Below are 15,334 nucleotides of genomic sequence, written 5' to 3'. Positions count from 1 at the left end.
ATGGCTAAGTGCCTATATAAATACTCTATTGGTGTGTATATTTAGTATTTCTACACTTGTGTGCAGAAATCAAATCTACATGAGAGCAGGGAGGAAGAAAACCCCATAAACAACCCAATTCTCTGTACTAAACACTGTCACTCAACTGAGTTAATACAACTTGAATAAGTGAGACCACTTTCCTGATGACTGTCATTAAGGGCCACCAAGGTCCTGCCCCAGAGGACAGCTGCCAACTCCATTATCCTCCTGGCGAGCAGCTCCACACACCACTACGGATCGGATCGTAGCTGGGTGAAACCAAGGCACCGGGCCTGGAGCTGCTTTTGGAAGTCTTTTCCCAGCATTTAACAATTTCCTCGCTCTCGATAGCCCTGTTTAATTCCAGCAAGCATTGCTTAGAAGGCTAAGCATCCATGTTGGCTTCAACACCACACTTAAAAGGAAAAAAAAGAAGAAAAACAAACCCCACTGTGCATGCATGTTCATCCAAGAGAACAAGTGTGCTTCTTTGCAAGCACGTATGGGGTCAAGTGCCCCGAAGTCAATGGAAATAGGCTGCAACTGGCAATGTGCTCCAGGAATGTCTAGAAAGAAAAGCAAAGACCTTTTGAGGAGCCAGGACAGAAATGTCCACCTGAGCCAGCACAGGGAGCCTGGGGTTACATGGCCAGACATGGAAGCTTTGTACCTGTGGGGCTGGTGGTATAAATGAAAGAACATGCAGCTATGAAAAGGGATTAACTTTTTGTGTATTGTTTAAATTGATCCATTTCACTGAAGTGCTGTATTTGAATGTCACCAGAAAGTTTATTCAGTACTCTAATCTCAGAGAGATAAAGATTATTAATCAGGTACAGTTAGAAAAGGAAGCAGGATGAAAGAGAGGTGGATGAATGCAAATTGCTAATGAAAAAACTTCTCCTGCCTGTGCTGACTGCAGCATGATTCTGCTGCTAGCTAGGAAAGTCAGTTCAACTCCTACCAGCCTCTTTGCTGTCCATGGGTACCTGAAACACCACAGTGACATTAGAGAGGCTTGCTACTTATTAATTTCATTGGTAACGATAAAGGCTGAGCAGCAGCAGTACAGTGTAGTCTCAGGAATACAAAACTGTGCCACTTAGTTTCCAGTTGTGAAAATCATCACTGGAGCAAGAGGGGTATAGAAATGGCTTTCTTCTGGCTTAAACACCAAAGAAACTCACTGCTTAGGCATCTGAATTCCCTGTTGGGTACATCTCTGGTACCAGTATTGTCCTGCAGAAATTCAAAGGCAAATAGGTTTTCTTCACCCACTGCCACTGTGTGAAATATACCTAGGGACCCAAGAAATGTTCCTTTTACTCTGTTTACATCCAAATGTCTGCTCTGTAGCTGTCATCCTTCTGTGGACTGAATTGTGTTTTTCAGGATTCACTCTGCATTTCCATTATTGCTCTTCCTTATAGGAACTACTTGACTTAAGAGATTATTTAAAGAAAAACGAAGACAAAAAACTTATGCACACATTCAAACATAGTTCTTTTTAATACTATGCATACATTAATAAAATCTTTCTGACAGTTCTGACTAACTGAGCTCATCTAGCATCCATTGAAGACCTGCAGAGTAGAATAAAAACAAAGTTTTAGGGTTTTAAAGCTGCATTTTCAGCCAGACAATTCAATTCAGGAATCATTTGCGATAGGGGCAGAGATTCAAAGCACTTAATTTTAGCACATTCTAGGTATTGTGCTCTAATCACTCTTAAGTCCATAATATGTTCGTCAGATATTCATATTTAAATAACCGATGCACTATCTACATGATTTAGGAGAACATAACAGAGCCTACAGCAGTAGTAGCTATACAACTAACATTAGCTACAAATAAGTCCTCTATAAAATATTCTTTCCTTGATTTAAAGCCAAGACAGCAGGAGGAGATAAACTATGCAGAAACTTTGAAATTACAGGTCCATATATTCTAAATATGCAGTTTCTTAAAATGTACAAGAAATTTATGAGCTGACCCCATTCCGGCAAATATTTATTTCTAGCAGTATTATGAATGCAATATTATTGTACAATAACTGAGTTTATTTTTTCTCCCATACCTAAAACTGCATTCTAAACACAGACTGAATGATGTTAACCCGCTTCCCTCCCCTGTTCTGTGCCCTGTTGCTCCTACACATCGGTCAAGTTTCAGCCAGTCTTTCCCTAAAAGCATCCATAGAAGAGCACTACTGCTATTTCGACAGTATTAAAGTTGCAAAAACAGCAGCAAAAAGCAACATGAAAATGAAACTAGTGAAATTTCTGTCCTTGGCCTCGGCGAGGACATAGCTTCACCTGACAAAGTTACAATGAACCTCGTATTCTTAATTCATCCCTCTGGAACAGCAGATGAAAGAACTGTACAAGAGATAGGGTAAAGCACAGTGGATAAATATAATGAAGGCTGACAGCCTTTACTCTGGTTTCCTTGATATTTGAAGGCCTGTGTCAATTTTATTTTCCAGGTGATAAAATATAACTACCACTACCTCAAGATGCACCATAAACATCACATAAATTCCAACATAAGCAATCAAGAAGTGATTGCAAAAGGACTCAAAGAGATCACAAAACAAAATTTGCTCAGGAACATGGGACACAGATGGAAAATGTCAGGCTCTCCTAACAACTAGGTGCACTTCAGAGGTGCAGGTCCCATTATGAAGATGCCAGTTTCTTAACAGTCACTGAAAAGCCTCTAAATGAGGGCATCACTGAGCTACTGGTCTAGGCACTAGGTTATACTAATGTGTATGCCTAAAATTGATACAAGTTCTTCTGTGGATAATTCTCATTGTAAACCTCACATATATATGTTAGTAAGCTTAAAAATACAGGCAAAGCCCAAGTAAACTTGGCTGAAACTGATATGAGGTTATCCATATCCAGAATGGCAGCAATATTTCATTTTTGAAGCCAATTTTAGATAAAGATGTGTATAGTGTGTAGACTTGGTCTCACATATTAACTGTCAAGATAAAGCATGAGGAGATGAAATAGTCTTTCAGATCTATCATGACTCAAAATACTAATGAAAGTGCCTATTTTCAACTCTGTTCCCCCCTAAAACATGAAACAGTGAACAGTCAGTGAAGAGCAATATCTATTTGTTCAAGCAGACATTTAGGCCTTCACAAGGTCATAAATAATGTGAACTACAGTGACCTAAAACCAAGAGTGGCAGAATTATACAGACAAGGGAAATTTTCACCAAGTGGGAAGGTTAACAACTTTGGCAAAGGTGGCTACTTTTCAGTGCTGATGTATTACTTCCAACCAAAAGACCCCAAACTACAACTAGCATTAACTTTGTATTAGCGTGCATAGATGAATGTACAATGAGCTGATATATTTAAACTAATTCTGCTTTGCTCTTACATCACACTCAAAGACTTTTAAGACAAAACTCTCCATAAATAAAACAGTGCCACCACTTAGCACTCTTTCTATTTCAATGTGCAGTGAAAATGATGAGGCTTAAAGCAGGATGTTGCCATAACCAGAAATGCTAAAACTGTTAAGTTTTACAGAAATAGCTTCTGTAAAATCCATAGAGATACAAACATCTGGAAAGCAGGAAAGCAACCTAGCAGCTATACTTACGTACTAGCTCTGTAATGTATGCCACTGGGAGCTGGACAGAGACAACCTCTTTGAAAGAAAAACCTTTAAAAAATATTTTGTTTCCTTTTAGTTCTGAAATCCATCACTGTTACATCTCCTACCCAGTAGCAATAATCAGCTCTCAGTGATACTTGCTTCTGGGTTAAATACTGCCCTGTAGATACCTGAAACACATGAAAACTGGTTTCCTTCAACAGGCACAGACAGCTGCACAAATGCACAAGAAAGCTCAGAAACGAAATCTCCCTTTCTTCCAACTAGACGATAAAAACCAATATAACACATCCTACTATTTAGAGTGCTTATCACAGACTGTGTTTATAAAAGCTGTAGTGGAAATCAATTCTTTTTTCTTTGGACTCCTGTGTTGCTTACACCATATTGTACTCTTTGCAAAAATTTCAGTCACTCATTTAAACAAAAAAATCAGGAAAGGGCCTAAAAAAGTATAATAAGGAATGTAATTTTTTATTAGATTTGTAACTCTAGCCTTATGTGAATACTTTTATTTCAGTGTGCATTTTATGAGTGATACTCTAAACACTTCTCAAAGCTTTAGAGGAAACATCCTTACTCTCTGTTCATCAGCCAAGTGTCAATGGTCACAAGTCCAAACCATTTTTATCCTTTTAATTTTGCATCTCTCCATACCAACCATGTTTTAAGTCTATAGTCTCCTCCCTACAACAAGACCACAATTCCCAATTTATCCTGTGGTGTCCTGGGCCTACGCAATTTTCCCAGGATCTCTTCTGCATTTTTAGAAATCAACATAACCCCCTTCTTCAATACAGGATCCCTGGACCTGGTGCTCTGTCACATTTCAGAGGTTCATCAAACCCTGGGGTTCCTACTGTACCATGTCACAGCTGCTTGGTCCCTCCTCTCTGGAAAAAGGGGGACTTTTACTTCTCTGCTACTTCTCTACCTTCTCTTCAAACTGCTTCCCCATTGCACCATCTCGATTTGTAAGATGCAGTAACTCCTGCTCTGGTCTAGTTGAAGCAGCAGTGCTATCTGCACTACACTTTTCCTTTCTTCTCTACTGATAGGAAAAGCTAGCACCTCATCTCCTTGTTCCTGGCAGCTGTCCTTCACAGCCATGCTTGGATTTGGCATCCTGGTAAACCACCTTTGTTCCCACTGGTAATGTTTCCAATGTGTGGGGTAAAAAAAATTTAATTGGGGGTCACTGCTGCACACTGGGAGAAAACAGAGGGAGGTAAAACAACAAAATGATTTTAATTATGAAGCTCAGCAAAAGTATTTTAAATGGAACACCACTCACTTTAGTTCCTATCTCAAATCCATGGTAATTCTTAACAAGTCCATTTTAAGAGTGAGACATATTCTAAGCTAACCAAATCTTTGTGGCAATAGGTTCAGTAGAAATCATATGCACTTGTGAAGAAGGAAATAAAAATCTTCTATCTCAAAAATGCAGAGATATGCCTGCAAAGCACTCTCCTTCTAGTATTACCACAGATACGCTGTCTCATTAGCAGGATTTTCAGATTCCATACATCAATCACCCACGTGCCCCCCGGAACACTGTGAAGTCTAATCCTCAACAACAGGAGCATAAGTGTCATCAGTAACGAGGCAGCTGGGAAACAAATTCTGCAGCATCCTCACCAATATAATGATTACCATTAACTCACCTATAGAACATACATCTTGACAGCAGCATTTTCAAAATGCCAATTCTGAGCCATTTGACACACTGAGATAAATTAAACACAGTACTAAATCCTTTAAATGAAAACTTGTATGAATGCTAAAGCACTCTACTGCAGCATACTTGCCACCACCGGTGCAGATACAGAATCAGACTTGGTCTTACACTATGAAGTAAGCCCTAAAACATTAATCACCTTGGCTGAAAGGAACTTCTGCATGTAAACGTTGAAATATTAAGAAATCAAGCCAGATTTAAATGGATAAAGGGAAAGTATGGATTTTCAAAATGAATGTTTATATTAAATGGTCTGTCTACCAAGACAGACTTGTAGCCAAAGACTTGATGACCCAAAACCAGGAGACTTCTGTAGGTTCACCTCCATAGCTACTGCAGCAAGGCAACATGACCTCCCTTGGATATTTGGCATTTTGCTTCATGCAAACCTATGAAAGCACCCTCAAGCTGAGCACTAAAAACTAATCAGCACTGAAATATGCACACCTAAAATGGCAGAATCTTTGGGAAAACAAAGTCTCTCTGTTCACCATTTAAGTGACAGCAGTGTTCATAAAATCTTGACTATCTGATATTTAAGCTTGGATCTCACCTTGAAGCATATGTTCCTCTGCCAGGTTTTTTTGACTGAACTAATAAATTGGGAAGCACTTCTGGGCTCTTCTGTCTGCATACAACTCCCCAGCTATGTATGTCCTGAACATCATAGGAAGTCAAAACCTGGACACCTTTCCCATGTCCCATATTTTACTTCTGTGGTTGCCCATCTCCTCTATTTATTTTCTATGGAAAGGAATGGTGAGAAATCTGGAATGAACTTAACCATGTAGGACAGAAGGGATGTTCAGGGGAAGAGGCCCATGGCGATGCCCTGCACAACCCTGCCACCCAGCATAGGTGAAGTTCTTATTTCTGCTAAGAGACATGCACATAACTAAGACTGATAGTCACTCTCATGCTGTAGAGGAACCAAGGATTTCCTTGCCCAGCTTACTCATTCACACTATCTTATCCAGCAGGTACCTGCCAGCCCTAAAAATGAAGTCAGTGTTGCTGAGGATAACAAAGGAAACACTCTTCCTCCACTTGATTTTAGAGTGCAGACTAGAACCAGCCCTCCAGGGCAGATACTTGAAGTACTAGGCTATACCTAGTATTATACAAATATCTCAAAGGTGGTGTCAAGAGGATGGTGCCAGACTCTTTTCAGTGGTGCTCAGCAACAGGATGAGGAGCAATGGCCATAATCTAAAACACAAGAAGTTCCACTCAATATGAGAAAGAAATTCTTTACATTGAGGGGGGCAGAGCACCGGAATAGGTTGCCCAGGGAGGTTGTGGAAATCTCCTTCTCTGGAGACATTCAAAATCCACCTGGACACGTTCCTGTGTAATCTACTCTAGGTGACCTTTCCTTGGCAGAGGGGTTGGACTATATGATCTCCAGAGGTCCCTTCCAACTCTAGCAATTCTGTGATTCAGTATGTAGAGACAGTCCCTTCTCCAGCATGTCCTTTGAAAGGCTTCCACTTTGAAAGAAAAAGTATTTGCAAGCTTTCTTTAAATAAAGGAAAGAGTAAAAAAGACCACATAAGGTACTTGGCAAAGAAATTGGACTACTAACCCTGCTCCAGTGCAATTAAGTAATTTCTAGCAAGTAGGACATTTCAGCTGAAACAGGGAGACCAGTCTGGTTCTTCCTCAGGAGGTGGGAAACTTGCCCCAGCTTGGGGACTAAGGATTTGATCCAGTTTCTCATTTATCAGAAGAGTGCAGCAATCTCTAATTTTATGTACACAAATGCCGCTGCCAATTTCTTCTTGTGGGAAAGGAAAAAATTTACCAGACTGTCATAAGAGGCCAAAAGCCCTGAAATCTCAAGTTGCCATGTTTAGACTTTTATTTATTGTCAAAACTTCTCTAAAACTGTTTACAATGAGGAATACATTAAAGGAACATAGTATCATAGCTAGGAACAGATTTTGTCTGAGAAATAACCATAAACCCACAAAGAAAACAGCAGTTAGACATTCACTTGCAGTTACTAACCCTGCAAAACTCCAGAAATGTTCAAATAAATGAAGACCCAAAGTAAACAAATACAGTCCAGAAAAGAGAAACAATTCCAACAATTTATGCAGTGAAAAAAACAGCAATCATAAAGAGCTATTATAAATGGAAAAAAAAATATCATACTGAAAATTTCCTTTCCTTTATAAATTTAATTAGAAAGAGAATCTTTTAAAACTACTTATTTTCATAGTTTCAAAACAAAGCTTAATAGCACCTTTCTGAAGTTTCTTACATGTTCTGAAAACATATTTGAAAGAAATAGTGCCCAAGTATATGGAATAGTTCTTATATTAGTTGCCAAAATTTTACAAGCAAGAAACCAGAAAGCCATCTAGATTATAGATACTTAAATATTTTCTCTCCTAACAGCTTATCTTGTTACATGGAAAATTCTTTTTAATAAACTCCATACAGGAACACAACCGTTTCATCTTTAGAAATAAATATTAAAATATAGCCAATTAATGTCTCTTACTGATATTAAGAACCTACAAGGCCACCTTTAATAGGTAGTACAGTAGGCACAATTGAAAAATGAGTATGGTAAAACCAGTACCTTTAGAAAAATGATAATGTTCAGCCAGGGCAGTACAATAGAGTGGCCTAATTCTGACAACTGCGGACTTTGAGCTGCTTTTCTGATTAGCTGTGGGATCTTTTTTGCCAAAGCTCTTTGTATTAAACAGCCTTTTTTGTAACATGAGCTATTACTGCAGTAAGGTCAGCACGGCTGTTTTGAAGTAATTTCTACAATCTAATTGCCCCGAGTTAACCATTTCTAAGCATTGAAACTTTACACATATGGAATATTGCACATTTTTTTCTTAAATAAGTGTGCTATAAAAACTTTGACTACATAAAAACAAATCAAGTCTTTTAAAACTAATAATTGGGAAAAAATCCAACAAAAACAAACCACACATGACTTACAGCAGTGTTCCAGGGCACTGCAACCTTCAGGACAACTCCATGAACGCTCTCTTATTTTTGACTGGTACAGCTATATTTTTCTCTAGAGAAGATGACATTTTCCCATAGCACAGAATAGTTCATTCCCCTTTCCTCCAGCCTCAAGTCTAAAGATACATGGTGTTAGAAGTCAAGGAAGAAAACTGAGGGACTGCAAAGCACTACGTCTCGAAGACACGTCTGTATATTTAATACTACTTCAAGCTGATGGTTAAAAATACCAATTTTGGCTCTGAAACACAATGCAATTTAGGTCTTCTATGTTATTATGACGTTGCAATCAATGATACAGCTGTATAACTCAACGCAAGTGCTACACTGCATGGGCACAGCATGATCACATGCCTGCGTGTGTTACACCTCAGACTACCAGTATTTACTACAGTTGTTGAGGCAGAGATGTTAGAATACACTGAGTATATTTTCTTCTTGATTTCCATATGGGAAATATGTGCCCACAGAGCCCACATGTTAAAACTACAGATCTTCACAAACTGTTTGCAACCTATTCAACTGAAGATGAACACTCAGTTAGCTACTTGTTAATGGGCATCCAAACTTCTGTTTAATATCCAAGTTTGACACTCGGAGTGTGTTTTTGTATTACTGTTTAAATTAACGACTCTTCACTAAAACAATGTTCTTAGAAAGTTGCATTTAAGAAATCAGACTCTTGAATAGTTTTTGCATATCTGAGGGGTCTGATGAAGTTATGATGGAAATTCTTCCTGACCACAAATTTTAAGAAACCACAAAACCCTCATTATCTTAAAGAAAACAAAAGCTGTATCAAGTCATGACCAGTGTATTTAATTAAATGAAGAGAGGAAGGCAGTGAAAGGAGAGTTAAGGCAACCCAGTGCCAAGAAAACAAACAAACAAACAAACTAAAAACCCCTAAGACTGGAATTTAGAGTCTGTGGACAGACACAAGAAGACCAAGAAATGGCAAGACATGGAGAGGTAGAGGAGAAATGCAATCACCAGGGAAAGATCAGTGAGGAAAAGGTGTTGGGAATAGAGAAAGGAGCACCAAACAGTGGGTTGGGAAGCAGGAGTAGATTACAAGGACAAAGGGGGATTATAGGAAAGTGGAAGAGACACCTCAAGGGCTCTTCCTCCTCTCCTCTCTCACAGCTCATATAACCTGCAGGAGGAACAAAGCTGGCATGAAGATCCTCCTGAAGCAAAGCTCTTGCTAACCCAGACCACTTTAGGGTTGCAGCAAAGAGATACATCTCTCTGCTGCAGCCCCCGTGCCTGGGGCAGGCTGTCCACTGAGCCTACAAGGCTGGTGGCGAAGGAGCTGGTAGTGGGGTGGTTGGCAGGAGGAGATCACAGAAGGATACCCGCCTCAGAGCCCTGTGCACTTTCAAGAGGAAAATGAATAGTGGAGTAAATCCAGCAAACTCGGTAAATCCAGTTCTTTTTGGCAATGCTTCAGCTCCCTTTATGTGCTGATTGCATGATGAGATACACAATTGGCTTGTCCCTGGGGGGTCCTGAACTAGAGATGCTCTTGACCGTGTTCTCACAAGTGCCACAGACTACTGCTTAAAAAAAGTGTTTTAACTATTCCTCCATTCCTACCCTCCCTTCTAGTATCAGACTACTCCATCATTGCTATATATCCATTCTCCTCTAAGATTTGTGATACACAGCCACATTAACAGATCTCCCCTCTTTATAAATGAAGATAAATGTCCAAACTGAAAATTAAACACACGACTGAGTATGACTGCCCAAAGTAACAAAGGAAATTTATTCCAAACCTAGAAATTGGATAGAGATAGCAAACTTTTTAGAAATTGGATAGATCAGCAAACTTTTTAAGTAGTTAACTGAACTAGAGTATCTCAGGGCTAAGCTGCCTAAGCCATAAAAATAATATGATGCAGCAAACAAGGTGCCGAGCCTCAAGTGAGGACACCTGATCTCTGTTTTTTCATGCCTCCTGCATAAAGGCAACCTCTCCTGTCCAGCTGCCCTGCCAGCACACTATCCCCATCACTGCTGGGGAACCACGTCCCTCCATTGAAGATGTCCCTCACTCACTAGCACCAGCTCATCACTGATCTGGACTGGTTCCGAGACATTCTTTACAAGCTAATAAAAAGGGCTGTGTCACTGCAGCCAGGACTGAATGCTGCTTTCGTCATAAATCACAAATCCAATCTTTTCTGTTGGCAAACTGAGCAATATATTTCCAACAAAACTACAGACCTGCTGCAGCATCTGTATGAATGCAAAACATTGAATCCCATTTCTAGGATGGCAGAAATAAATCCTATACAGAATGGCATCGGGAAGGTAAAAATATGAAATGTGACTGTAAAATTAGTATAGGTTAACTTGTGATCACAAAACCTAACACAAATTGCTTACCAGGCTTTGAATGTTCCTCGTGTCAGCCCTTGGCACAGCTAAAATGGTTTTGCTGCCTTTAATTTTGCATTACAACATATCTGGAATTTCAAGTTCCTAATTTTCTCAGCTGACAGAAATGGCTTCTGAGATGATTTCTACACTCTGGGAACAGATTTTTACCCTTAAATTAGCCATGTGTACTCTCAGACTTAACATTTTTGTCTTTAAATAAAACAGCACTGATAATTATTAATTTAAGACCCCACACGATGCAAATTTATGTTCACGAGCCAAATATGGTGATTGGAAACAGATGAACATGAAATGCTTTCTACTGAGTGGAATTAAAACTAAATATTAGTGAAGTGTGTTGCTGATTTGACACATGACACATAAGACATTGATTACTGATTTTTCTCTTCGCTACAGTGAAACATTAGAAGTGCCCTACTGGTCTTTCAAGAATTGTACAACCATTGGTACAATGTGCTACATGTACAGCTGGCATCACCTCCTGCCCTTCTGGGTTTCAGCTGGTTTCCTTGTATTTACCAAGGATGAAGCTCTTTCCACTGGATGAGATACTGGATTTCCCCCTTTTCTTTAGGAGCTTTAGCGATGAATAAGATTTTAAGCTGTAATGCTCATCTCCTGCTCAGACCTTGAGATCAAGCTCAGCATGTTCTGGATGGACTTCTATCTGAGGACTGGAAGAAAGCAATCCAGCCTTCAAAAAGGCCAGGAGAGAGGACACAGGAACTACCAGCCAGTCAGCCTCACCTTCATCCCTGGAAAAGGTGATGAAGTGCCTCATTCTGGAGGCCATCTCTATCCACATGGATGACAAGAAGGTCATCAGGAGTAGTCAGCACGGATTCACTAAAGGCCCATCCTTCCAACCTTACCCATTCTGTGATTCTCTGTGATTCCATGTTTTGAATGTAGTAGCAATAACCAAATAAATAACAAAAAGCTCTGAAGCACTAAGGCTACAAGTGCTCGCTTGCAGTGAAGGTCTCCTATACAAAAAGCTAATGCAATCTACTGAATGGAAAAATTGTAACCAAATTACAGGTTGGGAATATGGGATGAGAAAAAGCCTGGAACTACTGGAATACTTCCAAAAAGGATTCAGATAAATAACAGGAATAAATAACAGCTCTGGAGGACTAAGGCTAGAAGTGTTCACTTACACTGGAGGTTTCCATCATAAAAACCTAACACAACCTACTGAATGGTATGGCTGTAACTAAAGTACAGGTTGGGAATAGAGGGTGAGAAAAAGCCTGGAACTACTGAAGTACTTCCAAAAAGGATTCTGCAACATTGACACATAAGTTGCTGCGTGACTGAGGCCAGCAAGAGCAAGCCTCAATCCTTCTGAAACAGTACTGAGCTATATATTTGCAGCTAATGAACAGAACATACCTCCCCAGACAGCAGAAGAAGACATGGTAAAGTCCTTCTGGAATTTCCCTCCTTTTATCAACCCCTGGGAAAAAGTGCCCATTTTAATTCAAAAAGGTACCTGCAAAAGCGGAATGCCAAACTCTTGTCCAAGCTCTTAACAGGGGAATGTAATGTTCCAGGGGGTTCTGAAAAAAAGACAAGAAAACAAAATATGAAAAAAGGCATTAAAAAAACCAGAACACAACATAACAGTAACACTGAAGCTGCATACAGGTCTGTGTTGCTGTGATGTTGAAGGTTACGGAAACCACACACTAAGGTTGGTCCATGTCAGCAGAAGTGAGGGTAAGAAGTGCAAGGCAGCCACAACAGCAATCAGGATTATTTCACGTGAAAGATGAGATAAGTGATGAAATCAACGTGGCTGTGCACTGGAAAAAATCTATGAGCTGTGTAATAACAACAACTAATTAAAAAGTCATTTGGGAAATCTAAGAACACAGGCTCACATATGACAGCATATGAGGTACAAGATAAATTGCATCCATGCTGTGGATCAATGTATAAATGTAAACAGGGCCAAATGTCTAAATGCAATTTTTAATTCACTTATGAAGGACAACACGAAATTCTGCATTTTAAGTTCTGGCTACAGATAAACAATCATTTTGTTTTGTTTTTCGCTATTTTCAAATGAAGAAGAGAGAAAATACTGTAAAGAAAAAAACCCACCACTATTTTTATGACACAGGGAATGGAATCAGTGTCAGCTAAGTTGCAAGTAATGGAGAGAAAACATTAACACGTAAATATTAGTGTTATTTCAGGGCAGCTGCTAGTTGATTTTGACATCAAAATATGGAATCTACAGTGATGATCTGTTTTTCCATATTCAGAGTTAAGGTCAAAGAGCAAAATATTTGTGTGCTTAAAAAACCTTCCACACCTCCCTGCTGGGAGAGGTGACAGGATATATTCCAAACTAATGACAACTAATGACCTACTATTTAATTTTTATAGGTCTACTAGGAATTGCTTATTCACTTTGCAGAGAATCACAGAATCAGCTGAGTTGGAAGGATCAATGAAGATCATGAAGTCCAACCCTTAGCCCTGCACAGGACCATCTATTTGAAGTGATTATTGTATTAATGGGAGAACCATAGTGTTCAACTGGTGGCACAAAACTACAGAAAAAGTATAAATTTTGCTTTCTTTTTTTCTTAGCCCTCTTCCCCTTTCCTAAAGCACTTATTTTAGACAATGCTTTTTTAAACTATAGTAGTATCGTACTCCTTGCCAGTCAATCAATACATCTTTCATTTCATATGCAATACCTTCTCCTTTTTCTCTCCAAAATTATTAGCTCCTTTTTGAGGATTTAAACAAGATATTAAAATACACACAGAAAAAAAAAATCCAAACATTTGTATTTTGTGTCACCTGCTAAAAATAGTTGTAAAAATAAGTCAGTATATTCACTTGGGAGGAAAACAGCTCTGCTGCAGAATGCAGCCTTTCTAAACATCTTTTTATGCGCAAAAAGGCAGTGATGAAGTGAGGGAAGAAGCAGTTTTCCCCTCTGCTGTGAGGCTGGTGACAGTCAGCAGAAGGGCAGAAATGCCAAGCTGAGGAAGACTCACCAGCACAATGGTTTTTAAGAGAACTCCAGAACACAGACAACACATAAGGGCACGCACCAGAAAGTTCACTACTTCCCATACCAACAAGTATACAGTTTTATTTTTTTACTGATACAAGTATACAGACATAAAAACTCACATACATGTGGTTTACTCCAATACTAGTAATTCAAATAGACACATTTATGATATGACTGTCAGCATATGACTAACAAATAGTTATTGTATAGTGAACACTATATAGTGTATACTATGGTAAAAATGTATAGCCTGTTGCATCTTCTAAGTGTTAGAAAGAGGTCATAGTAACAAAAGTGAAAGTATTAATTCTGGAGTAGCTCTTGTACAGTGGGTTGCCACAATCCTCCAGTTCCATAGTAAACATACTGCTTCAGGTCTCAAAGATTTCCTGAGAGAGCATCCATTAAACTGTGAAATCACCAGGAAGGGACACACTACATGGACTTCACTGAACTTGTACCAGGACCCAGGACAGAAATGACTGAAGAAGATATACACACAAAACTCAAACAGATTAACGTTCTGCGGAGCTTTTCAGTGCATGACTGGTTTCAGCATTCATGCTATGGAACAAAACACCAACAATGCCATTTAGCACCTGCAAAAGGAGTGTGCACTGACAGAACTGTTAATGGATAAGGCTTACAGAGTAATGTGGGGTCACACCAAGTACTACGAAAGTTCTTCAACATGTCAGCACAATATTCCTGGGATTATGCATTTTGTACATGGAACCATGAAGCACCACTGTGGACAACCCTCTGTGAGGACTCATGTCTCCACCAACAGGAGAGCAAATCCTTCCACAGGCAGCACTGGATTTTGTAGCTGCAGGATGAATAGCCCAAGGCAGAACCATATATTAATTGCACTGTTTCAAGTGGATGAACTGTTCTGGTAATAAATCTCCAGCAGCACTTTATCAGTCCAAGATAGTGACCTTTAGCAACACATTTCAGAGAAACTTCCTAATCAACCCAACACTTAACACAGCTGAGAGGGACCAAATACATTACAGTGACTATTTTTAAACATAAACATGTAACTGCAAGAAAAAGTAGAGAAAACAAAGAATGTAGCAAAAATTTCAGTGGAAGAACTTATCAGCATAACTAAAGGCACCAAATCTTCCTTTCCCAATTTAATACACTGTTTAGCATAAGAGGTGTCATATAAATATTTCTCAAGTTCTAATTACTCATGTGAGTATAATTCTAATGTCTTCAGAAAACCTTGTCCCTTTTGCAAGCACCATGCCAGACCCCTGACTCCCCCAGCTATCTACCTGTATGGCCCAGTCCTAACACAGAAAGGCCACCACCAAGTTACACACATTTGTTTTTCTCCAAGAAAAGACAAAAGGAAGATGATAAATAAACAGGCTTTGCTTGTCCCACTCCTTATGTGGAATTTGCAGTACAATATGTGGCCAGCCATGCACTGGAAGAACCAACCTGGTTGGGATAAACCACTATCAAATGCCTGGCCTC

General features: G+C 39.3%; 1 protein-coding gene across 9 annotated transcripts in view; it reads right to left on the bottom strand.

Annotated features, from left to right (window-relative positions):
* Positions 1 to 15,334, bottom strand: part of FAM110B (family with sequence similarity 110 member B) — a 114,243-nt gene that overhangs the window by 5,576 nt on the left and 93,333 nt on the right. For 5 of the 9 annotated variants that reach the window (XM_017834304.1, XM_017834302.1, XM_017834303.1 and 2 more), the window contains one exon: positions 12,299 to 12,365. The exons of 2 other annotated variants lie outside the window; for them this stretch is intronic. The gene's annotated coding sequence lies outside the window, so the exon portion shown is untranslated. Of the gene's footprint in view, positions 1 to 12,298; positions 12,366 to 14,210; positions 14,231 to 15,298; positions 15,319 to 15,334 lie in introns of those variants that run through there. 2 more of the 9 variants (XM_017834308.1, XM_017834309.1) reach the window with 2 other exon arrangements.

Source organism: Lepidothrix coronata, unplaced genomic scaffold, assembly GCF_001604755.1.
Source record: "Lepidothrix coronata isolate B3197 unplaced genomic scaffold, Lepidothrix_coronata-1.0 Scaffold232, whole genome shotgun sequence".
Classification (NCBI taxonomy): Eukaryota; Metazoa; Chordata; class Aves; order Passeriformes; family Pipridae; genus Lepidothrix; species Lepidothrix coronata.
This window is presented reverse-complemented; position numbering and strand designations above follow the sequence as displayed.